At 45.1% G+C, this 18,366-nt stretch overlaps 1 long non-coding RNA gene across 1 annotated transcript in view; it reads right to left on the bottom strand.

The window, feature by feature from the left end:
• Positions 1–5,972: 5,972 nt before the first annotated feature.
• LOC139023210 (uncharacterized) overlaps positions 5,973–18,366 on the bottom strand; it is a 15,945-nt gene continuing 3,551 nt past the window's right edge. Inside the window, exons 2-3 of the long non-coding RNA XR_011474349.1 lie at positions 6,553–6,603; positions 5,973–6,281 (exon numbers count right to left, since the gene is read on the bottom strand). This is a non-coding gene — a long non-coding RNA (uncharacterized lncRNA). The remainder of the gene's footprint in view (positions 6,282–6,552; positions 6,604–18,366) is intronic.

Consider the following 18,366-nt stretch of genomic DNA (forward strand, 5'->3'; position numbering starts at 1 on the left):
CGTAGTGTTGAGCCCACCAGCCTCATCAATATAGAAGCAATTACTCTAGGCTTTCCTTATTAATATGTTTTGAATAAAGTCATATCCTGATTGGTGATTGACCTTGACTCTCCTCATTATTGATTACAATTTCCACGACAATTTTCTATGCTGTTAAGACTTCGAACATGTTGTATCATTTTTATCCTGTTAATTATATTCTTATCCCGTAACTGTAATAAATCTGATTATTTTTTGAATGGATACAAACCATAGTCCTCACGTTTCTGAGTAATATTCCTTGAATTATTATTTGGTAAAATGTCTAATGGTAAATGTTACTCACAATACACATAGCATATGTGCTTGGTCTCTAACTGTGCATCTCGGAGCTAAGGTTAACTCAATAATTTAATGCTAGGACATCGATTGCAAGATATTAACTCCCAGTCCCTTAGCCTCTTAATAATTGCATAATGGTTAACCTGAACACGTGCATCTTATAGTATTACGAGCAGTGACACAAGGCTTGCAATTTCGGCTACACCCACTGGGTACGATTATGGGCCTATAGCGTTCACATGATAATGGAGTCAGATGGTATATCATAGTAGGGTCATAGACCCCTACACTAATTCTCGGTCATCCTCAAACTAATTTCATTTTCACTTTTTTTTACACACCCTAGAATTTATTGTATCCTGCTGGAGTTATAATGAAAAAGAAAGATGATGAAAAGAGGAGTAGAGGGGGGATGCACCCTGGCTTTTCTTCCATCTCATTCACAGTGGTATAGAGAGAAAAGCCCTTCAGGAAAACCAGCAGCAGTTTTTAATGCATTTATTCAGCTCTCTTGCTTGGGTCGTTGCATGTCATTCTGCCATGGAAAACATTCTTTCTTTACCACTACTTATCAATAAGATAAGAAAGAAAATTACAATATCATAGTAGCATGGTCTGTTTGTGCAGTGTATAGTTCATTGTATAGTTATTAGCACTACTGTATAACTACTACTGTAAGTACTGCACCTCTGTGAGAGTATCTCAGTGTATGGATGATAGGGTTATGTCCAGACACCAGTAGAATACATTATATTAATGATTCTGTACAGTGTACATGGTAATGATGATAGAATCTTATATTGTATATGTCACGCCCTGACCTTAGAGAGCCTTTTTATGTCTCTATTTGGTTTGGTAAGGGTGTGATCTGGGGTGGGCATTCTATGTTTTGTTTTCTATGATTTTGTGGTTCTATGTTTTGGCAGGGTATGGTTCTCAATCAGGGACATTCGTTGTCTCTGATTGGGAACCATACTTAGGTATCCCTTTTCCCTCCTTTCTGTGTGGGAAGTTGTCTTTGTTTGTGGCACTAAAGCCCTTAAGCTTCACGGTCGTTTTGTATTGTTTATTGTTTTTGTTGGCATCATTCCAAAATAAAAAGTAATGTACGCTCACCACGCTGCGCCTTGGTCTTCTTCCAGCATCGGCCGTGACAGTATAGGTGGTTTAGGTATCATGATAGTGATAGAATATAGTAAAATAATGATACTGTAGTGTACATAGTAAATGTAATAACATTAATACAATAAATATCTTACGTCTTATGGGTGGTTTGCGCATCATGATGGAGATATCCGGGGACCAGTAGAGGGGTACGGAACCCCTGACCTGAACGTACGAGGAGTAACTCCCCGCCGTGAATGACATCACCGACGCATCATGGATGATCTGCTCTGTCTCTACCTCATTGGCTACGTCGCCCTCTCCTCTGCATGATGAGTAAACCACCAATATGATGTAAGATACTTATTGTACCACCTTTAACCTCTGTTTGAAGAGCTCCTGATCTACATATGAGGGGAATTTACTTGAACTATACTCTTTGATGACCCCACATTGTTTTATTTATTTTTTATTTTTTATTTTATAAAATCGTGCAAGTTTGGACTTGTAATTGTTTCCTGGTCAGGACCATACTGTATACTGAACGAAAAACTCATCCCCAAATGAAAACGCACATCTAACCCTATGAACCTAAACATGGGCCTAAGCTTAGCAGCATGGAGGGGAAAAAAGGCTTCGCCACTGGACCTCAAAAACACAGCACGCTGAGTCTGAACCCTTTTATCAACCACTCGACACACACACAAAGAGATGCAGACAGAGATGTTAAATTAACCTCATGCCCACTACATAACCCACCCTGAGTTTGTCCTGTTATCATGGCAACGGGATGTGGTGGATGGGTACCTCGCAGTTGGCTCCTCTCTTGAGGAAGAATTTACTGGAGCGCCTGGCGATGAGGGTGACACGTAAACCGGAGGACCATACTGTAGATCAAGAGCTCTTCAAAAAGAGGTTAAGGTTGAAAACATAGGCATAAAATAACAATGGTTTCTAATAACAATTGGCAAATTCTTGAATTGGAATTTACTTCCTGAATTGTAATATTTACCCCAATCCTGCTAATCATCGTTCCCCTCTCTATACCCTCCATCTCTTTCTTGCTCCCACTTCTTTACCCCTTTGTCACTCTCTTACCTCTCAATTCTCTTCTTTACCTCTCAATATACACACACCGGTGCTATTCAGCAATGTTTGCTGTCAACAACAGCATCTATCAATTTCCCCTTTCATACCTCCCTCATTGAGAGAGCGGGGGAGAATATAACAGAGGACAGATCCCAGTTCAGTTATTAATGTCATGACTGTGGAGGTGATTCATTAATAACAACTTCAGTCAAGTAGTAAAGTAATTAGCAAGAACCTCTCAATGCTAAATGGTGCAATGCAGTGGAGGCTCCTGAGAGGGGGAAGGGGAGGACCATCCTCCTCAGTGAATTTCATGAAAATAAAAATAGTAAAACATTAAAAAAGTTATCCTTTTTAGATAAAACTATACTAAATATATCCACATGTCACAAATAATTGATTAAAACACACTGTTTTGCAATGAATGTCTACAGTAGCTTCAACAGCACTCTGTAGGGTAGCACCATGGTGTAGCCGTAGGTAGCATCATGGTGCAGCCGGAGGACAGTTAGCTTCTGTCCTCCTCTGGGTACATTGACTTCAATACAAAACCTAGGAGGCTCCTGGTTCTCACCCCCTTCCATAGACTTACACAGTAATTATGACAACTTCCGGAGGATGTCCTTCAATCTATCAGAGCACTTGCAGCATGAACTGACGTGTTTTCCACCCAATCAAAGGATCTAAGAATGAATCTAGTACTGAAAGCCTAAACTACAGCTAGCTAGCACTGCAGTGCATAAAATGTGGTGAGTAGGTGACAAAAAGAAAGAAAGACAACAGTTGAACAGTTTTGAACAAATACATTTCTTCCAAAATGAAGGAGAAGCAAGACAAAGATAGTACTTTTTTTCACTTTCACTTACTTAGCTAGCAAATGGAGCTAGCTAGCCTTCTCAAACACCCTGCTCAAACAGAGGGATGCTATGTTAGCTACCTGGCTATGACTATCCAACACAACACTGTAACTTAAGGTAAGGTAAGCTTTTGGTTTTACTAATTTATTGGCATCGGGGCAAGTATGATATGGTTTGGCTTGGAAAGGTTTTGTTGCCTGGTCACATACAGTTGATGTGTTGTGCATTGAAGTCCACAAGCGAAGGGAAAAGGAGAGAGGAGGAGAGCATATAGAGGTGAGAAGGAATACAACGTGGCTGCTATGAAAGTGAACTGTGTTTATGCGTGATCAGGGGTGTAATCATTCCGCCTAGTCTGTTGAATTTTTTTTTTAAACGGAAGCAAACAGAAAGAACAGGAGATAAACATACCGGAATTTGTCTAATAGAAACTCTCACTTGCAACTGTTGGACTAATGATTACACCCTAGATCAGTTAGATGCAGGCAAGAGCGTGCAAAGCGGTCTGTCCATGTGTCACTGTCTGTCACCTCAAATTTAATCTCGACCTGTGTGCACCTGTGTTTTAAACTTTAATTCACAGGCTAAGTTTTAGCAACCTCATGATGGGTATAGGAAAAATGTGAGTACCATGTAATAGCCTTAACCTATCGCTGTTACATTGAACTGGGTGAATGGAAAATGAATGACAGTCATCCAATATGCTGTAAAAGAAATAAGGCCATGCTCATGAGAAGAAGAAAAAATGTCCACCCTCATCTTAAACGGCACCAACTGCCACTGGTACAATGAATAGTTATGATATCTTAATGTCTGCTTATAAGATCTGCACTGACAGATAGTTTAACAGCGTTCTTCCAAATGAAGGACATACAGTAATTAATCAGATTCAGTTATTCTCCAGCACTTCTACCCAAGCATCCACACTCAAATATGCATGAATTGAACTAAACCATGCATCAATATATCCAATCCAGGCATTCAAGTGTATTTTGTCTATGGCTTAGTGGAGACATTAGCTGTGCTTTCCTCGTCCAAACAGAAGGACAGGCTAGCTGATATGATCAAATATATCTCTTCTTTCTCCATCTCTGTTTTTCTCCTCCATCTCCTCTACCAAATGGGCAGATTATGCAAACACTTCATTGTTTACATACCTGATAAGCAATCCTTAATTGCCTTAATCTTGATTTTTTTTATATATAGACCAGAATACAAACACGTAATGCTTAATTAAATCAGAAGGCATGAGGTGATGTGGTATATGGCCAATATACCACGGCTAAGGGCTGTTCTTATACACGATGCACCAAAGAGTGCCTGGATATAGCCCTTAGCCGTATACCACTAACACCCGAGGTACCTTATTGATATTATAAACTGGTTACAAATGTAATTAGATCAGTAAAAATAAATGTTTTGTCATACCTGTGGTATACGGTCTCATATACCACGGCTTTCAGCCAATCAGAATTCAGCAATTGAACCATCAATTTTTTTGCAGCCGGGCGAGCATCTGGCTCATTGGGTATTTCACGTGTTGTGGAACGAGGAGGCAGAAAGACTCCCTTTCCAGTAAGCAGCATGTCAGACACAGACAAGGGGGAGCGGAGGAGTCGAGGCCGACGAAAGAACACAAGAGGAAAAGAGTTTGGTCTTCTAAAGGCTGCCTGTCAAAGGACAGACAGACCAAGAGACAGACTTGGAGGGAGGTAGAAGGAGGTAGGGAAGAAAGGCAGTAGGATGCAGGTCCCGTGTGGCTCAGTTGGTAGAGCATGGCGCTTGCAACGCCAGGGTTGTGGGTTCATTCCCCACGGGGGGACCAGGATGAATATGTATGAACTTTCCAATTTGTAAGTCGCTCTGGATAAGAGCGTCTGCTAAATGACTTAAATGTAATGTAAATGATGCAGGTATAATTGGGGAGACAGAGTGGATTATATTCCGTTGAGCTGCACGTTAAAAGGTGCTTCAGAAACCCAGGGAATGGAAATAAAAGTATTGCCAGGTAACTGATGGTCACAATCGGTGGATTCTAAAGCTACTGTATATAACATAACAAGACACACTAAGTGGATACCAACATCTAGAACATTGCAAAGGCACTGACACAAACACATATGCACATTTGCAACATCTCATGCTGACTACTAAATTAAACAGACAGGACAAAAAGAAAACTAGACTGGTCACAGAAGCCATGGATGATGTACATTAGCCAATCAGAATGCACCATGTCCTTGAGACGCTCCAGGAGCTTGCCATATCACACGTACTTGCCGTACGGTGCTCACTGGAGGCTGTGGAACACTGCAGCGGGAAACCGTTACAGACGAAGACAAAACACTGCAGATCAGTTTATATGGACAGGATTAGGCCAAGGGGGTGGTTTATCACAGATACAGTAGATTAGCACATGGAAACTGTATTGAGGAGAGATGGATCAGCTAAGTAAAGGCTTTGGTTTCTGTAGTGATGTCCTGATCAACTCTGTATTTAGCTGGTGAATGGCTTTATGAGTTGTGAGGGTGTTTTTCTTTTTGGTACCACTGACTTAAAGGAAAGATCGTGCATCTCAGAGATATTATTTAGATGTGTAGGCGAGCTATTGCCGTTCAAGCAGACAGAAATTCGAACAGTTTGACGTAGCCTTGTGATAAAGTCACTCTGACCACATTGGAAGTTAATAGGAATGTGACTTTTAGATGGTTAAAATGTCTATCATACATGTCAGATTTCAATAATGGCAGATGTCATAACGTGGGAGTTTGTCTTCTCTCGAATGAGCCATCGATCATATTTTTGCAATATTCTACCTCGAGAAATGTGTATTTTAACAGAGGGTCCATGCATTTTCTGCTATTTGTCTTCCTCTTCAGTCCGGGGCAGGAACCAGTTCAGGGAACAGAACTGAAAAAAATGGAATATAATCAGAACCAGCATATTTTATCACGTAATAAACATTCAGGGAAAGGACTTAAAGTCAGGCATACGCCATGTGGATATACACCCACACGTTGCATTCATGCCAATGCCCCAGTGGTGACATTGGGCACCTGGAAAGACTGTGCCTGAGGTGACACATACTGCTACCAAGATCCTTACTTCCTGTGACACATCACAACACATCAAAGGGAGACGCGTTACTACGGAGACCCTGGAGACTGCAGGGCAGTCTTACCTAAAGTAGAAGTGACTGGACAGGTCCATGTTCTGAAAGATCCTCACGTATCTACAAGGGGAAAAATAAACAGTCACAATCTCTTATAGCTATGGCCAAGACCTAATAGTAGTGCCAGGATTTTTCCTGTCTCATCACCAGTCACATCACCTGAGCTGTCCCTGTTCGGGTCACATAGGAAAAAGTCCTGGAGATATAACATTATACAGTAAGAGCATGTTACCTTATGTCATCTCAATTAAAAGGTGAGACTAGACAAGGCAATATTCATTTCCTGTGCACTGCATATATAGACCCATGTACTGAGTGACCCTTAGCCCTTAGCTGGCCACACTTGGTTAATGGGTCGGTGAAGCCGTCACACCGCACAGCCTTGTGTGAAACGTCAATTACCTAATGATCTCATGGGATGCTTGGTGTGTGTGTGTGTATGTGTGTGTGTGTGTGTGTGCGTGCGTGCGTGCGTGCGTGCGTGCGTGCGTGCGTGCGTGCGTGCGTGCGTGCGTGCGTGCGTGCGGAAATTGAGTGAGAGAAAACATTTAGGGAAAGAGGAAAGTGGAAGGAAAGGAGAAAGTCTCCAGTGAAGTGTAGGGTATTTAACTGTCTGTCGACCTATTGTACCTGGCCTCATCAGTATGTATCACCCTCACTGAGTCATTGGGGATGTAGATCACGTTGGTATTGTCGATCTTCTGTATCGGGGTGTCAAACTCATTCCACGGAGGGCCGAGTATCTGCAGGTTTTTGCTATTTCTTTTCAATTATGACCTAGACAACCAGGTGAAGAGAGTTCCTTACTAATTAGTGACCTTAATTCATCAATCAAGTACAAGATTGGAGTGAAAAACCCTCATACACTTGGCCCACCATAGAATGAGTTGACACATGTTGTATATGGGTTGACCACCAATGTCTGCCATCTTCCTCCGCTTGGTGATCAAGACGATGTAATACCCCTCTAGGAATCAGACAAAACCTGCAAGACCAGGACAATAAATACACATAAACAGCACAAATAAGCCTATTATTACTGTAGCTTACAAGGATACCCCAAAGCACCCAGATAACTCGTATGCAACTTTTACCATGAATTTCTCATCCACAATGCTTTTTTTCAGGCCACCTTTTTATATACAGTATCTACTCTCAGCGCAACAAGCAAATGAGTGCCCATCTGTGTGCGTGTGTCTTCATGATACATGAGACCACTTGTTTTTCATGCTGCATGATCACGACACACTCACAGCCTTTTCATCGTCCTTACATAATTCATCGTAACCATCAAAAGTTTTTTGTGAAATCATATTTTCGGTTCCAAAATATGTTTTCAGTCCTCGAATGTGTATTCACCATTGTAGTACACTTTCTCTATTAACAGAGAAGCAGAATATATGTTTTCTGAGAGCTCATTATTGTTTCTCAATCATATTAGTCAGGCCCTTTTCCTTTTATCTCCTCTTGGAAGTCATTGACAACAGCTAGAAACAAAGACTACTACCGCTGTTTCGCTTAGATCAAAGTTGTATAAATGGGGTGTCCACTCTTCCCCCCTGGTGCTCGAGGGCGCCAGGCTGCCCTGCATTACGCACTCCTGCCACCATCATTTACGCATACCTGCCTCCCCTCGTCACACGCTTCAGCGATATTGGACTCACTCAATCACCTGTTTATTACCTCCCCTATATTTGTCAGTTCCCCAGCTCTGTTCCCCGCTGCTGGTTTGTCGTCTGTCTTTCTGTTTCCCAGTTCTGACGATGTTCCTGTCCTGTTGCATGTCCGTTCCTAATTAAATGTCAACTCTCCGTACCGGAATTCCTTACATTAGCTGTTGAGGGTGTTTATGGCTGTGGGGATGAAGCTCCTGCTGAACCAGTATCTGTGGCCAGAGGGGAGTCTTTCAAAATAGTGGTAGAGTGAGAGGCTATGGTGGTTTATACTTGTTTACATCTCCTCTATAGTTGCTGGAACTTATCAAGGAAGGACAATGTGAACACACTGGGCTGGGGACAGAATCATTATTCTTTATGGTGAAAATAATCTGGACAGATACTGATATGCCAGGATTTGTGTGTAGCAAGGACATAACAGTTGTTTGATGTTGCAATGGATGGGGAGGTGACCATTGACAGCCTGACCCAGTTCTGCTGTGTTTATATGTTTTCAATTACGGTAATGACAGGGGATGAGACTATAAGTTATTCTACACATGCTCCTGGAGGAAATAGCCTACATGAGATAAACAAGAGGAAAATCATTTGCAGGAGCAGAACAGCACATGACATAAATGCATATGGATAAATTATATGAAGGATAAATGGTATGAGGAATGGGAGGAGAGAGGGGACATTGTGTACATCACAAAGATACCCTAGCCCATTTTCCACCATCACAACCACTCATTTTCTGTCTGTGACACATTGACATGTTTCAACGGTTGCTCATGAAATGACGAGCCGTAAAATACGTCAAATTTGACCGCTTAGGTGGCCGACGTCAGAATCTGGGTTGGTTTCCTAGATCACCATCCAGCTCAATACAGATGACTTCCAATAAATGTTTCTCTGAAGCCCATATCATGCCATGTTACCAATGCAATTGCGGTTGTAATTTCAGCAAAAACAAAAGAAATCAAATGTTATTTTCATAAACAACAGGTGTAGACTAACAGTGAAAGGCTTACTTACGCGTCCTTTTCTAACAAGAAAGAGTTAAAGATAAAATATAAACATATATATTTTTAAATAATACACAGTGAATAACAAATAACGAGTAAAAATAACACGGTACACAGGGAGTACCAGTACCGAGTCAATGTGCAAATAAGATTGGGTGTGTGGGTGCGTGACCTTGCTTGTGCACATCTTTGTGTTGCCCTCCCCATTACTGTCTGTAGATCAGTGCTGATAGGAAGATAAGTGGCATTCAAGCTACTATCACACCAATTATCTGTTTGTTTAATACCACAAACACACTGGCCTGGTTAGGGGAAGAGCACCATGATCAAAGCCTCACAACATTGTCAGGTCAAACTACTGACATCTGACCCTCCAAATAAAAGGGTTTGAGTGTGCGCGTGTATGCGTGAAAAAAATGTGAGAGACAGATCATTAGCTAAATGTGAGAGACGCTCCCTTCTCAGGATCCCGTTTTCCCCTCTCTCCTCCGTTCAGTGTGACCTTGATCTCAAAGCTTGACATTTCTCCTAGCAACGTCATCCATTACAGCAGAGAAAATTAGGCTCTCTCCACTCTTCACCATGATGTACTTATTCTTCCCAGGGAAAAAGCAGAAAAAAGGTTCAGACACCGAAATTAGCAATTTAGTAACAAAATTGGCTTTTCAGAGAAAAAAGTTTGGAAACGGTCTGGCAGGAGGTTGGTTCTCCAAATCACTTCAAGTGGGCAACCGAAGGCCTTGAGAGATCAGGTATCGGCGTGTGCTGATGAAAGTAGAAATAGGCATAGAGAGGTGCAAACGATCCTTTGATTGGAAATCTGTCATTCCTCGTCTAGCCTCTCTTTGCCTCAAAGATTTGATGCTATTCCTAAAATGTAAAAAAAATAAAGTATACCAGTCCAGCATCAAAACTAATTTTATTCCACCTGGGATCCGATGGTATCCTATTTTGAACATCTCCAAACACTTCATCCAGGTTAGTACTATAGGCCTCACCCCCACCCCTTCCCTTGAGGTTACTGCTAGGATCACCTATCAACTGAAAAAGTTAGGCTATTGTATGTTAGCTTTAAGTAACATTATGCTGTATACTTAAAAAAATATATGTAACTCATGTTTGAAAGCATCAGTGGGGGGAGTGAAGTTAAGGGAGGGAGAAAAAGGGGTCAAATGTACAATGCCTTAATGTTTTAAGTTACATTTTCTATGAATAAAAATATATAATAAAAAAAGAAATTGGCAGATACTAACATGTCTGTCATGTCTATGGCCAGAAATACATTTGAATGGTGGTGGATTACTCAATCGATTATTGGGTCAACTAGGTAACCCAAAACTACAGTGACAGCATTGATTAGCCTCTTATAAAATAGAACCTGCTAGGAGCCCTAACTGTGTGTCATCTCAGAACCCTTCAAAATACACATTTTGCCACTAACAACTGATTCAGAATCAGCTCTCCTTGCTTCAGTCTTAGTAGCCTTCACATCTCAGCCAAATGTACAGTGCTCACAGACAAGACATGCCCTGACAGGCTCATGGCCATTCTTAAAGCAACTGGTAGAGGAGAGGAGTGACGTTTTTTTTGGACTAGCATTTAGATTTCAGAACACAGAACATTGATAATGACCATAAATTTTAAAATAGATGTACTGAAAAGTCTCTGCTTGTTTGTTTATTTCAGTTTGTTCTGCTGGGTTCACAACAGAGCATCACAAACAGTAAATATATTCCCTCTGCAGAGAACAGAACAGTACATACTGTATCATGTGTATTATGAACAGTAGCCTATAGCCAGAGGAGACATAATGGATGCTCTTCTAAATCAATCAACTCCAGGACTTCATCACGTTCCCATAGCAGCCAGCTACCGTGTACCACATGCATTGGCCATTTAGCAGTGCACCAACACAAACCAATCAAATGTAAATACGATGCACATTCCCCACTCTAGGCTTTAGTATTTACAGGAATGGATGGGAGCATTGGGAGGATGATGATGGATGCAAAGGGAGCTCTCCAGTCGCCACTCTGTACTGTAATTACAAATTAATCAGAATCCTAAGCATTTGATAACAAATAAATCTCCTCCACTCTCATACACTGTGGAAATGCTGACTGCAAGGGACGCGTGTTAATGTACAGTACAGGCTCTCAGCCCTCATAAGCATGGCTGTAACCCGTGCACACCTGGGCCCTGAGGTGTGCTGTGAAACATAAGGGCCGTGGTCGATGCTACTGTAAAGCAGTTGCGTGGCATGCAGCAACTCAATCATCAATAATTGCCAGGTCGTTTGGCTCAGTGCGGTCGATTTTCAGAACACGGTTTTTGGTTTGGGTACGATTGCTCCCCACAAGAAAATATCTCTGGAATCAAATAACACATTAAAGTGTGTGAAAAACGAGAAATCGATAGATACAGTAACATTATGAGCCTCACTCAACAGCGGGATAAAAGCAGTGCTTCGGTCGATGAAAGAAGTACATTTAATAAATGTGATTTATACAGGCCATGCTATTCTCCCGAACACAATTAAGATGCAAGTTAGGAGTATCTTTCTTCTGACCATTATGTGTTTCTGTATTGGTTTGAGATTTGGTGTGGGGACATCCAGTATGTCTGGCCACAATGTCCTGTTCTACCTATCATCGACACCTCTATGTTGTTAATGTCTGAACATCAGTGAACCAACGAATAGGGCAAGGCTAAACTGAAACTCTTCCAGTGTAATCAAAGCTGGTTCTTTACAAAAGTGATCCTCAACCCTAGGCCGTTCTGCTGAGGGCAGGGTTTGCAGGCCCTTGTCTCAGACCAGTACACATATGTGGTGTATTCTTTAGTCAGATTCCAAAATGTTTAGTCTGTTGCAAAACCGTTTGCTCCAAAACGCTTTTCCGTTCTGTTTTCAAATCAAATCAAACTTTATCTGTCACATATATTATTATTATTATTACATATACCTTATCATGAAATGCTTACTTACAAGCCCTTACCAACAGGGCAGTTCAAGAAAGAGTTAAGAAAATATTTACCAAATAAACTCAAGTAAAAAATAATAATAAAGTAACAATGACAATAACGAGGCTATATACAGGGGGTACCGGTACCGAGTCAATGTGCAGGGGTACAGGTTATTTGAGGTAATTTGTACATGCAGGTAGGGGTGAAGTGACTATGCATATCTAATAAACAGTGAGCAGCAGCAGTGTAAAAACAAAGGGAGGGGGGTGGGTCAATGTAAATAGTCAAGGTTGGTCATTTGATTAATTGTTTAGCAGTCTTATAGCTTGGGGAAAAAAGCTGGTAAGGAGCCTCTTGGTCCTAGACTTGCCGCTCCGGTACCGCTTGCCGTGCGGTAGCAAAACATTCTTTGACTTGGTTAACTGGAGTCTTTGACAATTTTGGGGGCTTTCCGCTGACATCGCCTAGTATATAGGCCCTGAATGGCAGGAAGCTTGGCCCCAGTGATGTACTGGGCCGTACGCACTACCCTCTGTAGTGCTTTACGGTCAGATGCCGAGCAGTTGCCATACAACCGTCAGTTGTGATACAACCGTCAGGATGCTCTTGATGGTGCAGCTGTAGAACTTTTTGAGGATCTGGGGACCCATGCCAAATCGTTTCAGTCTCCTGAGGGGGAAAATGTGTTGTTGTGCCCTCTTCACGACTGTCTTGGTGTGTTTGGACCATGATAGTTCGTTGGTGATGTGGACACCAAGGAACTTGAAACTCTCGACCCGCTCCACTACAGCCCCATCGATGTTAATGGGGGGCTAAATTGGCCTGCCTTTCCATGATAAACTCCTTTGTCTTGCTCACATTGAAGGAGAGGTTGTTGTCCTGGCACCTCCCCCCTATAGGCTGTCTCATCGCTGTCGGTGATCAGGCCTACAGCTGTTGTGTCGTCAGCAAACTTAATGATGGTGTAGGAGTCATGGGTGAACAGGCAGTACAGGAGGGGACTAAGTACTCACCCCTGAGGGGTCCCAGTGTTGAGGATCAGCGTGGCAAATGTGTTGTTGCCTACCCTTACCACCTGGGGCTGGCCCGTCAGAAAGTTCAGGATCCAGTTGCAGAGGGAGGTGTTAGGTCCCAGGAACCTTAGCATAGTGATGAGCTTCATTGGCACCATGGTGTTGAATGCTGAGCTGTAGTTAATGAACAGCATTCTCACATAAGTGTTCCTTTTTTCCAGGTGGGACAGGGCAGTGTGGTGTGCGATTCAGATTGTGTCATCTGTGGATCTGTTGGGGCGGTCTGCAAATTGGAGTGGGTCTAGGGTATCTGGGAGGATGCTGTTGATGTGAGCCATGACCAGCTCTTCAAAGCACTGCATGGCTACCGACGTGAGTGCTACGGGGCGGTAATCATTTAGGCAGGTTACCTTCGATTCCTTGGGCACAGGGACTATGGTGGTCTGCTTGAAATATGTAGGTATTACAGACTCGGTCAGGGAGAGGTTGAAAATGTCAGTGAAGACACATGCCAGTTGGTCCGCGCATGCTTTGAGTAATCCGAGTTATCCGTCTTGCCTCGCGGCTTTGTAAATGTTTACCTGTTTAACCTCTCTTGGGTAGGGGGCAGTATTTTCACATCCGGATGATTGCATTTTCCTTTTCGAAATGGGCGGTAATTTAGAATGCATAGCATAGCTTCTCCCTTTGTTCCTCAGTCTTCCCGCTCTTTCACTCAACCCCTCCCCCACTTTTCTTTGTGTAACGAACCGCTATATCGGCATCGTTCACCAGGTCCATCAATGTATGATTCATTCTGTGTATATGTAATTCTGTGTGATTAGTTAGGTATTTAGTAAATAAATAATTTAACCAAATTTTGTATTGCTGATTCAACTTGTTAGCGAGAGTCGTTGAAGAAAACCAAGAATTTACAACTTTCAGATGAGACTGAAATAAGGTGAGGATTAAATATTGACTGCTATTGATGTAAAAGATGACTAGGTCTTTAAGAGTTTATTCGGAAGATAACAGCTCTATAAACATTCTTTCGTGGTGCCCCGACTTTCTAGTTAATTATTTACCTGATTTGCTTAATCAGGTAATATTAATTACAGAGAAATTATTTTATAGAATAGCATGAGATATCACTTAATCCGGCATAGCCAAAGGCTCCCTGTGAGGAATCTAAAATAGGAGGACACCTTCATTTTGAATCAGCCTATATAAATTTGAAAAGCAGATTACATAATATCAAATTTATTATACACATTATTGGAGTTGTAGACAGGAATTATTGGTTGTGCGTGTGTGTGCTCTGGAGAACTCTTCCCCGTGTTGTTCTCTGACGTAGTCAGTGGGTAGCGTAAGCGAATACAGTTCTGTATGAGGGTTGATAAAGCTAATTATAGATATTTGAGAAATAGGGGATAGGCTCGGTCATAAGCCAGCCGATTGAAATTGAGTAGATATTAGCTTGACCAGCGATAATTATCTCTCTGTCTCTCTCGCGCTTCCACGCTGTCACGTTCCTGACCTGTTTTCTGTTGTTTTTGTATGTGTTAGTCGGTCAGGGCGTGAGTGTGGGTGGGCATTCTATGTTATGTGTTTCTATGTTGGTTAATGGGTGACCTGATATGGTTCTCAATTAGAGGCAGGTGGTTTTCATCTCCTCTGATTGAGAACCATATTAAGGTAGGTGGTTTCACATTGTTTGTTGTGGGTGGTTGTCTCCTGTGTCTGTGTATGTTGCGCCACACGGGACTGTTTCGGTTTGTTTGTTTGTTCGTTCGTTCGTTCGTTCATTCGTTCGTTTGTGTAGTCATTTTTCCTGTTCGTGCGTTCTTCGTGTTATGTAAGTTCGTTTGTTCAAGTCTGTTGTCTACATCGTTTATTTGTTTTGTAGTATATTATTCAAGTGTTATTTCGTGTTTCGTCATTTTCATTTGAATAAATATTATGTCTACCTTCAACGCTGCATTTTGGTCATCTGATCCTTCTCTCCTCTCCTCGTCCGAGGAAGAGGAAGACGACAGCCGTTACACACGCGAGTAGACCACGGTGCATTTCGTTGTTTGCCGCGAGTTCCGGTTAAAACATTGTCAAATAACGCCGAAAAGGGTTTGAACATAATGTTACGAGTAAAACCTTCCCCTTGCTAATGGAATCCTAACGGCCATTTTGTTTCTTGGGCCACGTTGAAATTCCTCCGCCTTGCGGAACGGAAGTCCCGCCCCGGGTCCTTCCGCTTGATTTCAGCGTGTGCCAGCAGTGACCTCTGAGGAATCACCAGTCAGGTGACACTCAGGTCGTTGCTTACGATATCCAGACGGATATCGATGTCTCATTCAATTGAACTAATAAGTCAAATTGCCAGACTTACAATCTCAAGTGGATCTTTTAAATAATATCCAAATTGATTCGTTTTCTAAATGGGACACTGTAAACTTTTTCCAAACTAACCTAGATGAAGCAAATTCTCAGGTTATGTAACGCTCGTCGTTAGGTGGAAGAGAGGAGGACCAAAGCGCAGCGTGGTACGTTTCCATATTTATTGGAAACACTTAACAACATGAACAAAAACAATAAACAGAAAATGAAACTAACGACGCTACAGACCTGAACATGTGAACATACAGACAACGAAGAACGCAATGAACAGGAACAATCACCCACAAACAAACAGTGAAAACAGTCAACCTTAATATGGTTCCCAATCAGAGACAATGACAAACACCTGCCCCTGATTGAGAACCATATTAGGCCAAACAATAAACCCAACATAGAAACACACAACATAGAATGCCCACCCAGCTCACGTCCTGACCAACTAAACAAGACTGAACAAAGGTTATTATAAGGGCATCGCGTCACTGCGTTCAGGCACCGTGTTATCGGTTAAGCGCACGGTGTCGCCAGTGCGTGCCCATAGCCCGGTGCGCTATAGGGCAGCCCCCGAAAGTGTCATGTGAGTATGGGCATCAGCCAGCAGGGCCGTATTGTGCCTGCTCAGCGCGTCTGGCGTCTCCGGTACGCAGTTTCGGTCCAGGGTATCCTGCGCCGGCTCTGCGTGCTGAGTCTCCGGGGCGCTGGGAGGGTGCAGTGCGTCCTATGCTGCGCTCCGCTCGTACCGGGCAAATGTGGGAGTGGAGCCTAAGGGAGAGGTGCGCGTAGTAGGCACTAGATCTCCAGTGGCTCACCACAGCCCGGTTCAACCTGTGCCTGCACTCTGGAGGGTCCGGGCTGAGTAGTAGTCCAGCCTGGGGGAGTGGTGCCAAGGCTGCGCACCAGAGCTCCAGTGCTCCCCACAGCCCGGTCCTTCAGGTGCCTCCTTAACACCAAGCCTCCTGTAGGTCTCCCCAGCCTGGTGGGTCCTGTGGCAGCCCCACGCACCAGGCTGTCTCTCCGTCTCCTCCCTACAGGTGTGCCCATCTGCCAGCGCGCCTGACTGCCCGTCTAGCCCAGCGGCGCCTGAACTGGCCCGTCTGCCAGCGCCGCCTGAGCTTGCCCGTCTGCCCAGCGGCGCGTCTGAGCTGCCCGTCTGCCCAGCGCCGCCTGGCTGCCCGTCTGCCCAGCGGCGCCCTGCGCTGCCCGTCTGCCCAGTGCCCTGAACTGTCGCCGTCTGCCCCAATGGCGCCTTTGAACTGTCTCGTCTGCCCAATCGGCCGACTTTGAACTGCCCGTCTGTCATGAGCCTTGCAACTGCCCGTCTTGTCATGAGCCTTGCAAAGCTGCCCCGTCTGCCATGAGCCTGCCCAAAGCCGCCCGTCTGCCAAAGAGCCTACAAGCCGTCCGCCAGACTAGGAGCCGGACTAGAGCCTTCCGCCAGACCGGATCAGCCAGAGCCTTCCGCCAGACCGGATTTCAGCCAGAGCCTTCCCCAGACCGGATTCAGCCAGAGGCCTTCCGCCAGACCGGATCAGCCAGAAGCCGTTCCGCCAGACCGGATCAGCCAGAGGGCCTTCCGCCAGACCGGATCAGCCAGAGCACTTCCGCCAGGACCGGATTCAGCCAGAGCCTTCCGCCAGACCGGATTCAGCCAGAGCCCTTCCGCCAGACCGATCAGCCAGAGCTTCGCCAGACCGGACCAGCCAGAAGCTTCCGCCAGCCAGGGACCACCAGAGCCTTCCGCCAGCCAGGATCCCAGCCAGAGCCTTCCGCCAGCCAGACCAGCCAGAGCCTTCTCGCCAGCCAGGACCAGGCCACGAGCCCTTCCGCCAGCCAGGACCAGCCAGAGCCTTTCCGCTAGCCAGGACCAGCCAGGCCTTCCGCCAGCCAGACCAGCCAGAGCCGGTCCAGCCAGGCCAGCCAGAGCCGTCCAGCAGATCGCCAGAGCCAGCTAAGCCAGCGATCCGCCAGAGCCAGGTCCAGCCAGACTCCGCCAGCCATCCGGTGTTGTCCCCTCAGTCCGGAGCTGCCGTCCCTCAGTCCGGGGGCTGCCCCTAAATCCACGCGGGACCCATGTCTAGGGTTCCCAGGTTCCAAGGTCCCAGTGGCGAGGGCGCCACCTTGAGGGCCACAGAGCGGGGATTTATGGGCACCCCGGACTGAGGGACGGCAGCCGGACTGAGGGACAAACACCGGACTGGCTGGCGCGATCCGGCTGGCTGGCTTTGGCGGATCCTGGCTAGCTGGCTCTGGCGGATCCTGGCTGACGGCTCTGCTGGTCCTGGCTGGACGGCTCTGGCCTGGGTCCTGGCTTGGCGGAAGGCTTCTGGCTGGTCCTGGCTAGCGGAAGGGCTCTGGCTGGTCCTGGTGGGCGAAGGCTCTGGTGGTCCTGGCTGGCGAAGGCTTCTGGCTGGTTCCTGGCCTGCGCGGAAGGCTCTGGCTGGTCCTGGCTGGCGGAAGCTCGGCTGGTCCTGGCTGGACGCGGTAAGGCTCTGGCTGGCCGGTCTGGGCGGAAGCTTCTGGGCTGATTCCGGTCTTGCGGAAGCTCTGGCTATCCGGTCTGGCGGAAGGCTCTGGCTGATCCGGGTTCTGGCGGAAGGCTCTGGCTGATCCGGTGCTGGCGGAGGGCTCTGGCTGATCCGGTCTGGCGGAAGGCTCTGGCTTGCAGCCGGTCTGCGGAAGGCTCTGGCTGATCCGGTCTGGCGAAGGCTCTGGCTGATCCCGGTCTTGGCGGAAGGCTCTGGCTTGATCCCGGTCTGGACGCGGAAGCTCTAGCGGCCTCCTGTCTGGCGGACG

This window comes from Salvelinus sp. IW2-2015, linkage group LG28, assembly GCF_002910315.2.
Source record: "Salvelinus sp. IW2-2015 linkage group LG28, ASM291031v2, whole genome shotgun sequence".
Taxonomy (NCBI): domain Eukaryota; kingdom Metazoa; phylum Chordata; class Actinopteri; order Salmoniformes; family Salmonidae; genus Salvelinus; species Salvelinus sp. IW2-2015.